This window comes from Molossus molossus, unplaced genomic scaffold (genome assembly GCF_014108415.1).
Source record: "Molossus molossus isolate mMolMol1 unplaced genomic scaffold, mMolMol1.p scaffold_m16_p_6, whole genome shotgun sequence".
Classification (NCBI taxonomy): Eukaryota; Metazoa; Chordata; class Mammalia; order Chiroptera; family Molossidae; genus Molossus; species Molossus molossus.
The window spans coordinates 70,929,743-70,943,773 of record NW_023425399.1 but is presented as its reverse complement, the minus strand read 5'-3'; the positions used below and the strand labels follow the sequence as shown (position 1 = coordinate 70,943,773).

General features: G+C 38.1%; 1 non-coding gene across 1 annotated transcript; it reads left to right on the top strand.

Annotated features, from left to right (window-relative positions):
* Positions 1–1,163: 1,163 nt before the first annotated feature.
* Positions 1,164–1,327, top strand: LOC118619397. Its single transcript, XR_004957178.1, has one exon. It is a non-coding gene; the product is annotated as a U1 spliceosomal RNA (small nuclear RNA).
* Positions 1,328–14,031: the final 12,704 nt, after the last annotated feature.

The following is a 14,031-nucleotide window of genomic DNA, read 5'->3' as shown; positions in this document are numbered from 1 at the left end:
GAATGTGCCCAAGAGCCCTACTGACTACATAATGCCACTCTACTAAGACCAGGTGGAAGTTCTTCCTAATACACAGAAACAAACACAGGGAGGTAGCCAAATTAAGGAGACAAGGAAACATGTTCCAAATGCAAGAACAGAAAAAACTCCAGAAAAAAGAACCAAACAAAACTGAGACGAGCTATCTACTAGATGAAGAGTTTGAAACACTGGTTATAAGAATTCTCAAAAATCACATGTTCATATCAATAGATGCTAAAAAAGCATTTGACAAAATCCAGCACCCATTTTTTAAAAAAACTCTCAGCAAAGTGAAAATATAAGGATCATATCTCAAAATAATAAAGGCCATACACGACAAATCTACAGCCAACATCATACTCAATGGACAAAAATTAAAAGTGTTTTCCTTAAGAAAATGAACAGGACAAGGATGTATGCTTTCACCATTCTTATTCAACATAGTACTGGAAATCTTAGCCACAGTGATAAGACAAGAAGAAAAAATAAATAAAAGACATCAAAATTGAAAAGAAGGAAGCAAAACTGTCATTATTCACACATGACATGATATTGTACATAGAAAGTCCAGAAAACTCCACCAAAAAATTACTAGATTTAATAAATGAATTTGGCAAAATAGTAGGATACAAAATTGACATTAAGAAATCAACGGCATTCTTATATATCAATAATGAACTTGCAAAAAGAGAAAATAAAAAATTAAATTAAAAAATCCCATTTACAATTGCAACAAAAAAATTAAGATACCTAAGATAAACTTAACCAAAGAAGTAAAAGGCCTATACTCAGAAAACTACAGGACACAGAAATAGAGGCCCAGTTGGTGGCTCAGTGGATGGAGCATTGTCCCATGGACTGAGAGGTTCTGGTTTGATTCCTGGTCAGGCCACATGCCCAGGTAGCAGGCTTGATCCCTAGTAGGGGTGTGCAGGAAGCAGCCAATCAATGTTTCTCTCTCACATTGATGTTTCTATATCTCTCTCTAAAAAAATCAATAAAAATGTAATTTTTAGAAGAAGATATAAACAAGTGGAAGTATATATCATTTTCATGGATTGGAAGAATTAACATCATTAAAATGTTCATAATACCCAAAGCAATCTATAGACTCAATGCAATTCCATTAAAGTCCCAACAGCATACTTACCAGGCAGGGGAGATACCATGTACATGAAGGTGATTTTCCCAGGGTGAGGCGTATCCATTGCACTCCTGATGTGCTAACCCCTGTGATTTCCCCAAATGTGGGAAACTCAACTGCATAAGTTATGATAACGAGGGACGGCATTCGTGCTCTCCCCTGAAGAAAAATAATGAAATAAAATACCAATGGCATATTTCACAGATCTTGAAAACATAGTCCCACAATTTATATGGATCCTGCAAAAGACCCCAAATTGCTGCAGTGATCTTGAGAAAGAAAAACAAAGTAGAAAGAATCACAATCCTGGATATCAAATTACAGTACAAAATCACTGTAATCAAAACAGCCTGATACTGCCACAAGAACAAGCTTATAGATCAATGGAACAGAACGAAGATCACAGAAATTAACCCAAGCCATTGTGCTCAATTAGCATTTGATGAAGGAGGCAACAATGTACAATGGAGTAAAGACAGTCTCTTCAATAAATGGTGTTGGGAAAATTGGACATGTAAAAAATGAAACTAAACCACCAACTTACACCATGTACAAGAATAAACTCAAAATAAATAAAAGACTTAAATGTAACTTGTGAACCACAAAAATATTAGAAGAAAATATAGGCAGCATAACTGCAGACATCGCACAAAGCAGCATTTTTACCAATACATTGCCCAGGGCAAGAGAGACAAAAGAAAAAATTAATAACTGGGACTACATTAAACTAAATTAAAAAGCTTTTACACAGCAAAAATAATCAGTATCAAAATGAAAAGGGAACCCACTGTATGAGTAAACATATTTGCCACTGATACTTCAGATGAATTAATTTCCAAAATATATAAAGTACTAATACAACTCAACAAAAGGAAGACAAATAATCCAATTTTTAAAATGGGCAGATGACCTGAATAGACACTTTTCCAAACAGGACATACAAATGGCCATGAGACATATGAAAAAATGCTCAACATCACTAATCATGAGACAGATGCAAATTAAAATGACTATACACTTCACACCTGCCAGAATGGCTACCATCAACAAATCATCAAACAATAAGTGCTGTTGAGGATGTAGAGAAAAGGGTATTCTAGTACATTGCTGGTGGGAATACAGACTGGTGCAGGCACTATGGAAAAACAATATGGTGTTTTCTCAAAAAATTAATAATGTAACTGCCATTTGATCTAGTGATCCTACTTCTAGGAATATATCCTAAGAATCCTGAAACACCAATTAAAAATATTTTCTGCACCCCTGTGTTCATAGCAGCACTATTTATAATAGCTGAGAATCTGGAAATACTCCAAGTTTCCATCAGTAAATGAGTGGACAAAAAAGCTGTACATTTACATATTGGAATACTATGCAAGTGTTAAAAAGACCTGTTACCCTTTGAGATGACATGAAGGAACCTGGAAAGTATTATGCTAAGGGAAATAAGTCTGTCAGAGAAAGAGAAGTATCACATGATCTCACTTATTGGTAGATTATAATGAACAAAAGCTGACAAACAAGTAAAGCCAGAGATATGGATGTAGGAAACAGACCATCATACCTCAGAGGGAACAGGGTTGGGAGGGAGGGAAGAGATAAACAAAAGAACTGATATGCATATATACATAACCAATGGACACAGTCATCAGTGTGGTGAAGGCAGGCAGGTGGGAGCGGAGAAGAGGGTGTTATTGGGGGAGAAAGGAGAGGCATCTGTATACTTTACCAATAAAGACAAAAATACATATATTTTTTATTAATTATTTAATTTATTTTTGTTACAGATGTTTCTTCTTTCTCCCTCACTGATTCCCCCCCTACTCCTCGTTCACGGCCATGTCCCCAGCTTTGTTGTACATGTCCATTTTCTGTGCATATAAGTTCTGTGGTTTATCTCTCCCCCACCAACCCCCTCATCTGGGGATTGTCAGTCTGTACCCCACTTCCACATCTCTGGGACTACCCCATTCCTCAGACTGCTATGTTCATTATATTCCACAAATAAGTGAGATTATATGATACTTGTCTTTTTCTGCTTGGTTTGTTTCACTTAGGATAATACTTTCCAGGTCCATCCATGTCATCTCAAAGGATAAGAGATCTTTCTTTCTTACAGCAGCATAGTACTCCATTGTGTATATATACCACTGCTTTTTTATCCATTCATCTACTGATGGACACTTGGGCTGTTTCCAGATCTTAGCTATTACAAATAGTGCTGCTATGAACATGGGGATAAATATATTCTTTCTGATTGGTGTTTCAGGCTTCTTAGGGTATATTCCTAGAAGTGGGATCACTGGGTCAAATGGAAGTTCAATTTTTAATTTTTTGAGGTAACAGCATATTGTTCTCCATAGTGGCTGTACCAGTCTGCATTTCCACCAGTAGTGTAGTAGAGTCCCCTTTTCTCCACAACCTCGTCAAAACTTATTGTTTGATGATTTGTTAATGACAGCCATTCTGACAGGTGTGACATAATACCTCATTGTTGTTTTAATTTGCATCTCTCTGATGATTAGTGATGTTGAGCATTTCTTCATATGTCTCTTAGTAATTCGTATGTCCTGTTTGGAGAGGTATCTATTTAGTTCCTCTGCCCATTTTTTAATTGGGTTTTTTGTTTTCCTTTGTTGAGTTGCATGAGAACTCTCTCTATATTGGAAATTAACCCCTTATCTGATATATCATTGGCAATTATGCTCTCCCACACAGTGGGTTGCCTTTCCATTTTGATGGTTGTATCTTTCACTTTGCAGAAGCTTTTGAGTTTGATGTAGTCACGTGTTCATTTTCTCCTTCGTTTCTACTGTCTTAGTTGAGGTATCAGTAAAAATTCTGCTGCGTATGATGTCCAAAATTTTGATGCCTGCATTTTCTTCTAGAATTTTTATGGATTCATGGGTCACATGTAAGTCTTTTATCCATTTTTAGTTTATTCTTGGGTATGGTGTAAGTTGATGGTCTAGTTTCATTTTTTTGCATGTAGCTGTCCAATTTTCCCAATACCATTTATTAAAGAAGCTGTCTTTACTCCACTCTATGCTCTTGCCACCTTTGTCAAATATTAATTGAGCATATTGCCTTGGGTCCATTTCTGGGTTCTCTGTTCTGTTCCACTGGTCTATATGGCTGTTCTTATGTCAGTACCAGGCTGTTTTGAGTACAGTGGCTTTGTAGTATAACCTGAAATCTGGTAATGTAATCCTTCCTACTTTGTTCTTCTTTTTCAAGATTGCTGTGGTTATTCTAGGTCTTTTTTGGTTCCACATGAACTTCTGAAGTAGATCTTCTAGTTCTGTCATGTATGTCATTGGTATTTTGATGGGGATTGCATTGAATTTATAGATTGCTTTGGGTAGTATGGACATTTTAATGATGTTAATTATTCCAATCCATGAACAAGGTATGAGCTTCCACTTTTTTTTATGACTATGACTTTATTTTTTCTATAACTCTATTTCTTTTTTCAAAGACCCTCAGTTTTCTGAAAATAGGTCCTTTATTTCTTTGGTTAAGTTTATTCCTAGGTATCTTCATTTTTTTGCTGTGATGGTAAATGGGATTTTTGTTTATTTGTCTGTTTGTTTCTCTTTCTATGAGTTCATCATTGGTGTATAAGAATACCATGGATTTCTTGATGTTAATTTTGTATCCTGCTACTTTGCTAAATTCATTTATTAAGTCTAGTAAATTTTTGATGGAGTCTTTGGGGTTTTCTGTGTATAGTATCATCTCATCTGCGAATAATGACAGTTTCACTTCCTCCTGTCTGATTGCTGTAGCTAAGAGTTCCAGTACTATATTAAATAAGAGGGCGAACGTGGCCATCCTTGTCCTGTCCCTGTTCTTAAGGAAAATGCTTTTAATTTTTGCCCATTGAGAATGATGTTGGCTGTAGGTCTTTCATATCTAACCTTTATTTTGTTGAGATATGATACCTCTATTCTCAGATTGCTGATCGTTTTTATCAGAAATGGGTGCTGGATTTTGTCAAATACTTTTTCAGTGTCTATTGATGTGATCATATAATTTTTATCTTTCATTTTGTTTATGTGGCGTATCACATTTATTGATTTGTGAATATTGTACCAGCCTTGCATTCCTGAAATGAATCCCACTTAGTCAAGGTAAATAATTTTTTTATTTATTTATTGCTAGATTCAATTTGCTAATATTTTGTTCAGGATTTTGGCATCTATGTTCATCAGAGATATTGGCCTATAGTTTTCTTTCTTTGTAGTGTCATTTTCAGGTCTTGGAATTAGAATTATTCTGGCCTCATAAAACGAGTTTGGAAGTCTCCCTTCTTGAATTTTTTGAAATAGTTTGAGGAGAATGGGTATTAGTTCTTATTTGAATGTTCAGTAAAATTCCCCCGTGGAGCCGTCCAGACCTGTGCTTTTGTTTATTGTGAGAGTCTTGATTACATCTTCAATTTCTTCTGCTGCTATTGGTCTGATCAAGTTTCTATCTCTTCCAGGTTCAGTTTTGGGAAACTATGCGTTTCTAGAAATTTGTCCATTTCGCTTAGACTGTCGAATTTGTTACCTTATAATTGTTCATAATATTTGTTAAAAATCCTTTGTATTTCTGTGGTGTTAGTTATTATTTCTCCTCTTTCATTTCTGATTTTGTGTATTTGGTTCTCTCTCTCTGTTTCTTAGTGAGTCTAGCTAAGAGTCCATCAATCTTGTTTATCTTTTCAAATAACCAGCTCTTTGTTTCAGTGATCCTTTGAATGGTTTTTTTGGTATCCATGTCATTTATTTCTGCTCTGATCTTTACTATTTCTTTTCTTCTATTGGCTCTGAGGTTTTATTTTTGATTGCTTTCTACTCCTTTACATTGTGAGGTGAGATAGTCTATTAGAAAATTTTCTTGCTTCTAGAGGTAGGCCTATAGTGCTATGAACATCCCTCTCAGAACTGCTTTTGCTGCATCCCATAGATATTGTGTTGTTGTTTTGTGTTCATTTTCATTGGTTTTCAAGAAGTTTTTAATTGCTTTCTTGATCTCTATGGTAACCCATTCATTGTTCAATAACATGCTATTTAGCCTCCATATTTTCAAATGTATTTGCATGTTCTTGTTGCAATTGATTTCTAGTTGCATGCCATTGTGATCTGAGAAGATGCTTGATATGATTTCAATCTTCTTAAACTTATAGAGACTTAATTAGTGCCCTAACATGTGCTCTATCTTTGAGAATGCCCCTTGTGCACTCAAGAATAATGTGTATTCTGCAGTTTTGGGGTGTAATTCTCTGTAGATATCTATTAAATCCATTTGATCTACTGCTTCATTTAGAGTCTGGGTTTCCTTGTTAATTTTTTTTCTAGAAGGTCTATCCAGTGATGTCAGAGGGGAACTGAAGTCCCCTACTATGATTGTATTGCTGACAATTTCACTTTGAAGTCCTCCAAAAGATTTTTAATATATGTTGGTGCTCCTATATAGGGTGCATATATGTTTACCAAGGTTATATCTTCCTGTTGGACAGAGTCTTTCAATATCATGTGGTGGGCTTTCTTTGTCTCTAGTTATGGCCTTCATTTTGAAATCTACTTAATCATATATGAGTATTGCTACCTCAGCTTTCTTCTGCTTTTTCTCTTCAAAGATTTTTTTCCATCCCTTTACTTTCAACCTACGTGGGTCTTTTGTTTTGTGGTGGAATTCTTGTACAACATATATGTGAATCATGGTTTCTTATCCATACAGCTACTCTGTGTCTTTTTATCAGAGCATTCAAACTATTTACATTTAAGGGGATAATTGATATGTACTTATATATTGCCATTTTTGTTTAGTGTGGTTCTATTTCTCTTTCTATTTCTTCTACTAATTACAGCAGTCCTTTTAGCATATCTTGCAGTGCTGGTTTGGTGTTAATATATTCCCTTAACCTTTTTTTGTCTGGAGAGCTTTTTTGACCTTCTATTTTAAATGATAGCCTTGCTGGATAGAGTAGTCTTGGATTCAGATCCTAGTTTTTCATGACCTTGATTACTTCATGCCACTCCCGTCTGGCCTGTAGTGTTTCTGTTGAGAAGTCAGCTGAGAGCCCTACGGGGTTTCCTTTGCAGCTAACCTGTTGCTTATCTCTTGTTGCCTTTATGATTCTCTCTTTGTCTTTAATTTTTGGCACTTTTATTACTATGTGTCTTGGTGTGGGCCTGTTTGGGTTTATCGTCCTTGGGGCTCTCTGTGCTTCTTGAACTTGAATGCCTTCTTCCTTCACCAAGTTAGGAAAGTTTTCTGTCACTATTTCTTCAAATATATTCTCTAACCCTTGCCCATTTTCTTCCTCTTCAGGGATTCCTATAATGCGAATGTTATTATGTTTCCAGTTGTCCCACAGTTTTCTTAAGCCATCTTCCTGTTTTTTAATTGTTTTTTCCTTTTAGTTTTCTCATTGGTTGATTTTTTTCTACCCTGTTTTCTAATTCACTGATCCGGTCCTCTACTTCCTCTACTCTGCTGGTTAGTCCTTCCAATGTGTTCTTAATTTCTGCTATGTCATTCTTCATTTCCACTGGGTTGGTTTTCAATGTTTCTATATCCTTACTCATGCTGTTGAGCTTCCTCAAGATCATGGCTCTGAACTCTACCTCTGATAATTTGCTTAACTTCATTTCATTTATCTCATCTTTGATAGAGTTCTCTTGTTCTTTCATTTGGGATTTGTTTCTTTTTTTCACCATTTTGGCCATCTTAGTGGGTTTTGGAGCCTGCCAAATTGTCCCTGTGGGTGTTGGTGTTCTGCTGTTTCTGGCTCCTTCTACTGGGTTTGGATGAGCCTGGGTGTGTCCACGTTAAACACCAGTGTCAAGTGTTACTTTCCTGGGTAGATTTTCAAACCCAGGAAGGGTTCAGTTATTCTCTAGCTTTTTCCTGGTGGCTAGTAGTCTCAGTTACTCTGTGCCTTGGAATGTAGCCCTGGTATTTTGCATAAGAAGATTTTCAGAGAGTGGGATAAATGCTGGTCATTAATGAGCCTCAATTTGCATTTCTTTGCCTCACCTGGGAAGGGTTGACTATCCGAGGTGGTGGTGGGGGCTGCTGCTTTTCCCCACAGCCCTGGGAAGGAGCACACTGGCCACCATCCTTTGTGGTTACAAGTCAGCAAAAACTCTGAGTGGCCTCCAAATCCCGGGAGTCCCCACAGAGGTCCAGCCCAGTCTGCCCTCCCTCTGCTGTAACCCCCAGGTGAGTGGCTGTGACAATTTTAGTGCTCTGTCCTGGCTCTCTGGCCTGTGGAGTGGGCTAGGTCTTTATTCCCTAAGTGTGTTGCTCACAGCTAAGACTGCTGCTATCCCTGGGCTCCCATCCCGCCACCCTCTCATGCCTTCACAAATCCTACCAGTGTCCCTGTTATATGGTCTTGTCCTGCTACTTTTCTCTTGCTTTTTTCTGAGGATTTGTCTTTATTTTAGTTTTAATTCCCATTTTGTCCTGGGAGATTGTCTGCGTAGCTTCTATTCACTCTGCCTCCATTTTTACATTCTCTATGCCTATCTTGTGTGCAGCTGGGTAGCACAGGCTTCTCTGGTGCCCCCACACCCTGCAGGTTCTGCGGGTAAGTAGATTGCATAGTTCCTTTGGGGACCTGGCTCTATGCCTATGGTATGGGCTGCTGGCTGGCACAGGCCTCTCTGGTGCTTCAGCACCCTGCAGGTCCTGTGGGTAATTGGATGGCACAGTCCCTGCTGGGTCACACATGCCTCTCTGGTGCTCCCGCACCCTGCAGTTCAGGAAGGCGGGCAGCTGGATTGCACCAGTTTCTCTCAGGCTCAGGCTTCCCACTGCTCTTGTACGCTACTGGACTACACGGGCCTCTGTGGAGCCCCAGGTCCCGCAGCTGGCCACTGGGGAGTGCTGCTACCCCATGAGGCTCAACTCCTGCTCAGCTTTTGCTGTAGTTTTTGAGGATGGGTCTCAGCTGGTGGTCTGTGCTTCTGTTGCCTGAGGATGAATGTCTGCTTCCCAGCCTCTGTTGCTGGGGGTATATCTCGACTCTGATCTGGCTGCTACTATGGGGGATGGTGCTGGGCTCTGGGCTATCTGTGGCTTCCAGAACAGTGCCTTGGGAGCTCCACTTCTGTGCACTGGTCTGTGTTGACACAGAGTGTCCACTGGTCCGATGGTGCCAGGTGCGCTGGTGGGCTCAGGTTGCTGGGCCCTAGCTGCTCCCACTGCCTCCTCCCATGGAAGACCCGGGATCTTCCAAAATGGTGGGACCTCCCTGTGGCAAAGGGAGAAGTGCACTGAAGGGCCACTTACCATGGTAGCCGGCTGCTCCCATCCACAGCACAGGAACTTTCTGCTCTGGGTCTCTGCACTGCTCAGGTTTGTCATCAACCTTCATGTCCACTCATACTCTCTCACTCTCTCACACATTCACCCTCCCTCCAGTCCTGCCTGCTGCCATCCCCCCCAAATTTTTTTTTAAAAAGAAGATAAACAGATGGAAAATAAACAGATGAAAGAAGTTCTTCACAGTATGTCATCAGGGCTATGCCAATTAAAATAATGAAAACTACTACATGACTATTAGAATGACAACCATCTGGAAGACTGACAACACAAATGCTGGGGAGATGTGGAGCAATAGCAACTCATATATTGCTGATGGAAATGATATATAGCCACTTGGGAAAGACAGTTTGGAATTTTCTCACAAAACTGAACAAGCTCTTACCATACAATCCAGCAGTCACATCCTTGGTATTTACCCATAGGAGTCAAAATCATATATCCACACACACAAGTTCTATAGCAGCTTCATTTATTCTTGCCAAATATTGGGAGCAACCAAAATGTGCTTCAGTGGACAAATAGATATATTAACTGTTTTACATCCAGACAATGAAATATTATTCTGGGTAAAAGACATGGAGGAATCTTACATGCACATTACTAAGGGAAAGAAATAAATCTGAAAAGGCTATAAATTATATGATTCCAATTATATTACATTCTGGAAAAGGCAAAACTCTGGTGACAGTAAATACATCAGTGGCTATCAGAGTTTTGGTAGGGAGAAGGATGAATAGGCAGAGTACAAGATTTTTAGGGCATTAAAATACACTGTATGCTGCCATAATGATGGATACATACTATTATACATTGCCTAAAGCTATAAAATGTGCAATACCAAGCATGAACCATAAACCATGGCTTTGGCTGATTATGGTGTGTCAATGGCGGTTCATCAATTATAATAAATGTACTACTCTATGGGAGATGTTAATAATAAGGCACTGAAGGGGGGCAGAAAGTATATGGGAAATCTGTACCTTCCCCTCAATTTTGCTATGGACCTGAAACTTCTCTAAAAAAAAGTCTTAACTATTGAAGTGGCCAAAATTATTTTAAGTTTGCTGAAAACTATAAACCAACAGAGTTATAGCTAGTAAATCAGTAAAGGAAGAAAAAAAAAATGATCATAGAAAGTAACCAATTAAACCAAATGAAGGAAAAAATAGGAAAAGGAGAATAAAAATAAGAGTTGGGACAAATAGAAAACAAATAGCAAGATAGACTTAAACCTAATAATATGAATAATTACATTTTATACAAATGGCCTAAACACACCAATTAAAAGACACAATTTGTCAGATTATATTTTTAAAAAGCAAGACCTATTTTTCATTTATAAAAATCACATTCAAATTTAAATAAGATAAAAGTGAAAGGATGAAAAATGATATATATTATGTTAACTTAAATGAAAATAAAGCTGAGCCCTGGCCAGTTTGGCTCAGCGGTTAGAGCATCAGTCTGCGGTCCAGAGAGACCCGGGTTCGGTTCCCGCTAACGGTGCGTACCTCGGTTGCAGTTTATCCCCGGCCCTGGTTGGTCCTGCGGGTAGCAGCCACTCGATGTGCCCCTTTCACATCGATGTTTCTCTCTCTCTCTCTCTCTCTCTCTTCCTCTCTCTCCCTCCCACCCTATCTGAACAAATAAAGAAAAGAAACCGAGTGGCTATATTAGTATCACAGATAAGCAGGTAAGCGAAAACGTAAGAACAGATAAGATACAAGATGATACCAGTTTTCAGCAATCAATTTTGATGCCTCATATCTCTTTTAATACAGTAGGTATGAAATCAGAAATTTCTATATTCATGTGTTTTGTACACTTGGTTTTAAATATCTCCTAATCCACTCCATCTTTTCTTCATGAACAAATATGAAGTCCTATTTGTGGCTATCTGTATGAGAGGTATGGTGAGCTGCAGCCTTTTTCATCACTTTAATGTGGAAAATTTCAACTCTAAATCTCCACCTTGGATCTGTTTTCTGAAGGACTGCAAGATTCCCAGCTACAAACCTCTTCAGAACCTTGTCTTACTGCAATTCCCCACTGAAAATAGAGCAGGAAAGGAAACAAAGACAGAAGAACAAGCTGAAATCAGTTCTTTGGTTAATGGCCATGTTTATCAGCTAGAGATTCTAACAAGCATGTGTGTCAATTTGGATTGTTTGTTCAAAGCAAAGGAAAATCAATTCTAGCTAAAATAAGCAAAAAGAACAAATTTATTGGAAGAATAAAATGTAGTTTTGCAGAACCAGAAAAGAATTCCAAAAACCAGTCCTCAGTGTAGAAGGCAAAATAATTTCCCCCTCAAAATCCCCAGGTCCTATTCCTTGGAACCTGTGAACATGTCACCTTTTATGGTATAGAAGTATTTACATTGCAAATGGAATGAAGATTGTTAATCAGCTGACCTTAACATAGGGAGATAATTCCAGATTATTCAGGTGATCCCAAGGTTATCACAAAAGCCCTTGAAAGTGGTAGAAGGAGGCAGATGAGCAGAGTCAAAGGAGATATAATAATGGAAGTAGAGTCAAAGAGATGCAATGTGAGGACATAGTTTGCCCTATGCTTTCAAGATGAAGGAAGGGAGCCATGAGCCAGGAAATGCAGGCAGCTTCTAGAAGCTGGAAAAAGTAAGAAAATAGATTATTCCCTAGAGTCTCCAAAAAAGGAACACAGCCCTGCAAATACCTTAGTTTTAGCCCAATGAAACCTGTATCAAATTTCTGACCTCCAGATCTTATAAGACAATGAATTTGTGTTGTTTTAAGACACTAAGTTTGGGTAATTTACTATAGTAGCAATAGGAAATTAATATAGTCAGGATAAATCGCCTCCGGCCAAATCCTTTGGGTCCCTCCGTACAAAGTCTAAACTCCAGGGACATTATCTGGAGTAGCCTCAGTAGAGTCACATGAGCATTCATTAGCCTGAGAGGATGAGTCATCTTAATTGACAGGCCATGAAGACTACATACAATGAGGTGATTCCTCTAAACAAAAGCAAAATTAGAGTATGTTAGTAGAAGGGAAATGGATGTTGTATAGGCAAAAACAACAGACTTTTGTATGGTAGAACAGATTTCCATGTTACTAGATCATACCCCGGAAGCCAACATGGAAATAACCAAAGTTTCTCCTGACTCTCCAAATGACTTTTCTCATTAGGAACAAATAAAACAACAGTTATTAAAAGATAAAATCTGCATGGCTTATAAATAACTCAGTTTAATTTAATTATCAAACATTTACACAGTGCCCAGTATGTCAGTCATTGGTAAACAACGAAGATGAAATGGAGAGCAAGAAGGAGCAGTCTCTTCCCTGGAAAACAAGACAAAGTAAGTTTTGAGTATGCAATTAAATGTGTGTGTGTGTGTGTGTGTGTGTGTGTGTGTGTGTGACAAGTTCTGTGGAAGGGGATGAGTACATAGATTATGGGCAATAATGCACAGTTTTAATGATTAGTCACTATCCTTTGTATTCACTTAAATAAGCACTTGCTTCCTCCTCTATTTGATCCCATGCTTCTTACAATCAGAAGGCAGTCTTCTACTTTGTAGCCACCATGATGCACTTTGCACAGTAGGTACTTAGTACATGTTTGAGAATTGGATTGAATTTCCAACTAGAGCCACGGGGGAGAAAACGGGGTAATTTTTTAAAGTGAAAAACGTTTTATGGTACTAAAACCTCAGATATAACACTCCCTTTTTAATGGGCTTCCACCCTATGTAAGTACCAAGTACCCTTACATATTTTACTCTCCAGCCTGTGACAATTCATTTAATAAAAGTGTAAACATTTTCATTCCTTCTGGTAGCCCACTGCCTAACTACTCCTCAAGCAGCAGAACTTTTCTGTTCTGGACAAAACCTCCAGGTACTTCAGCAAACAGATCTCCAGTTAACTTTAAAAGGAGCAAGAAGAGACAATTAGATTTTTGAGATTCTTCTCAGGGCTTACCAAGCAGTTAGAAAAGCATTTTAGACCTATACAGGAAAATATAAGAGACAAGTTTTTATGATGCACCTTTCAAGTCCAGCTGGCTTGTTTGCAGTAATTTCCTACTACTATTTTAGTCTGGGTTTCTGATTGGCTAGATTTAACAGGAAAAGACAAACTAGGTGAGTGACAAAGGTAAATCATATACACTGGGAACCCTGCCTATATTAATGTTTAATAATTCAATTTATAGATTTTTAAAAGATTTAAATGCCAAGAAGTGTAGAAGGTTCTGAAACTTTGGCTTCTACTGGGTTTTTTAACTCAAAGAATCAAATGGGAGGCTTGTGAGACAAATGATGTTAACTTTGTAAGTTTTTCTGGCTTTTCAGCAAAGTATTAAGAGGCCAGGCATTTCCACAGTTTGCAGAGATCAAATATTAATAATAAGAAGAAGGCCCACATTCCTATGATATAGAAATGGATAGAAAGTCTATAAATCTTTCTATCCCTGCTCCATTTCTACTCTGACAAGCTAACTGGTTGGAAGGTAATCCCCCAGAGAAGCTATACTGATAAAATGAAAAAAAA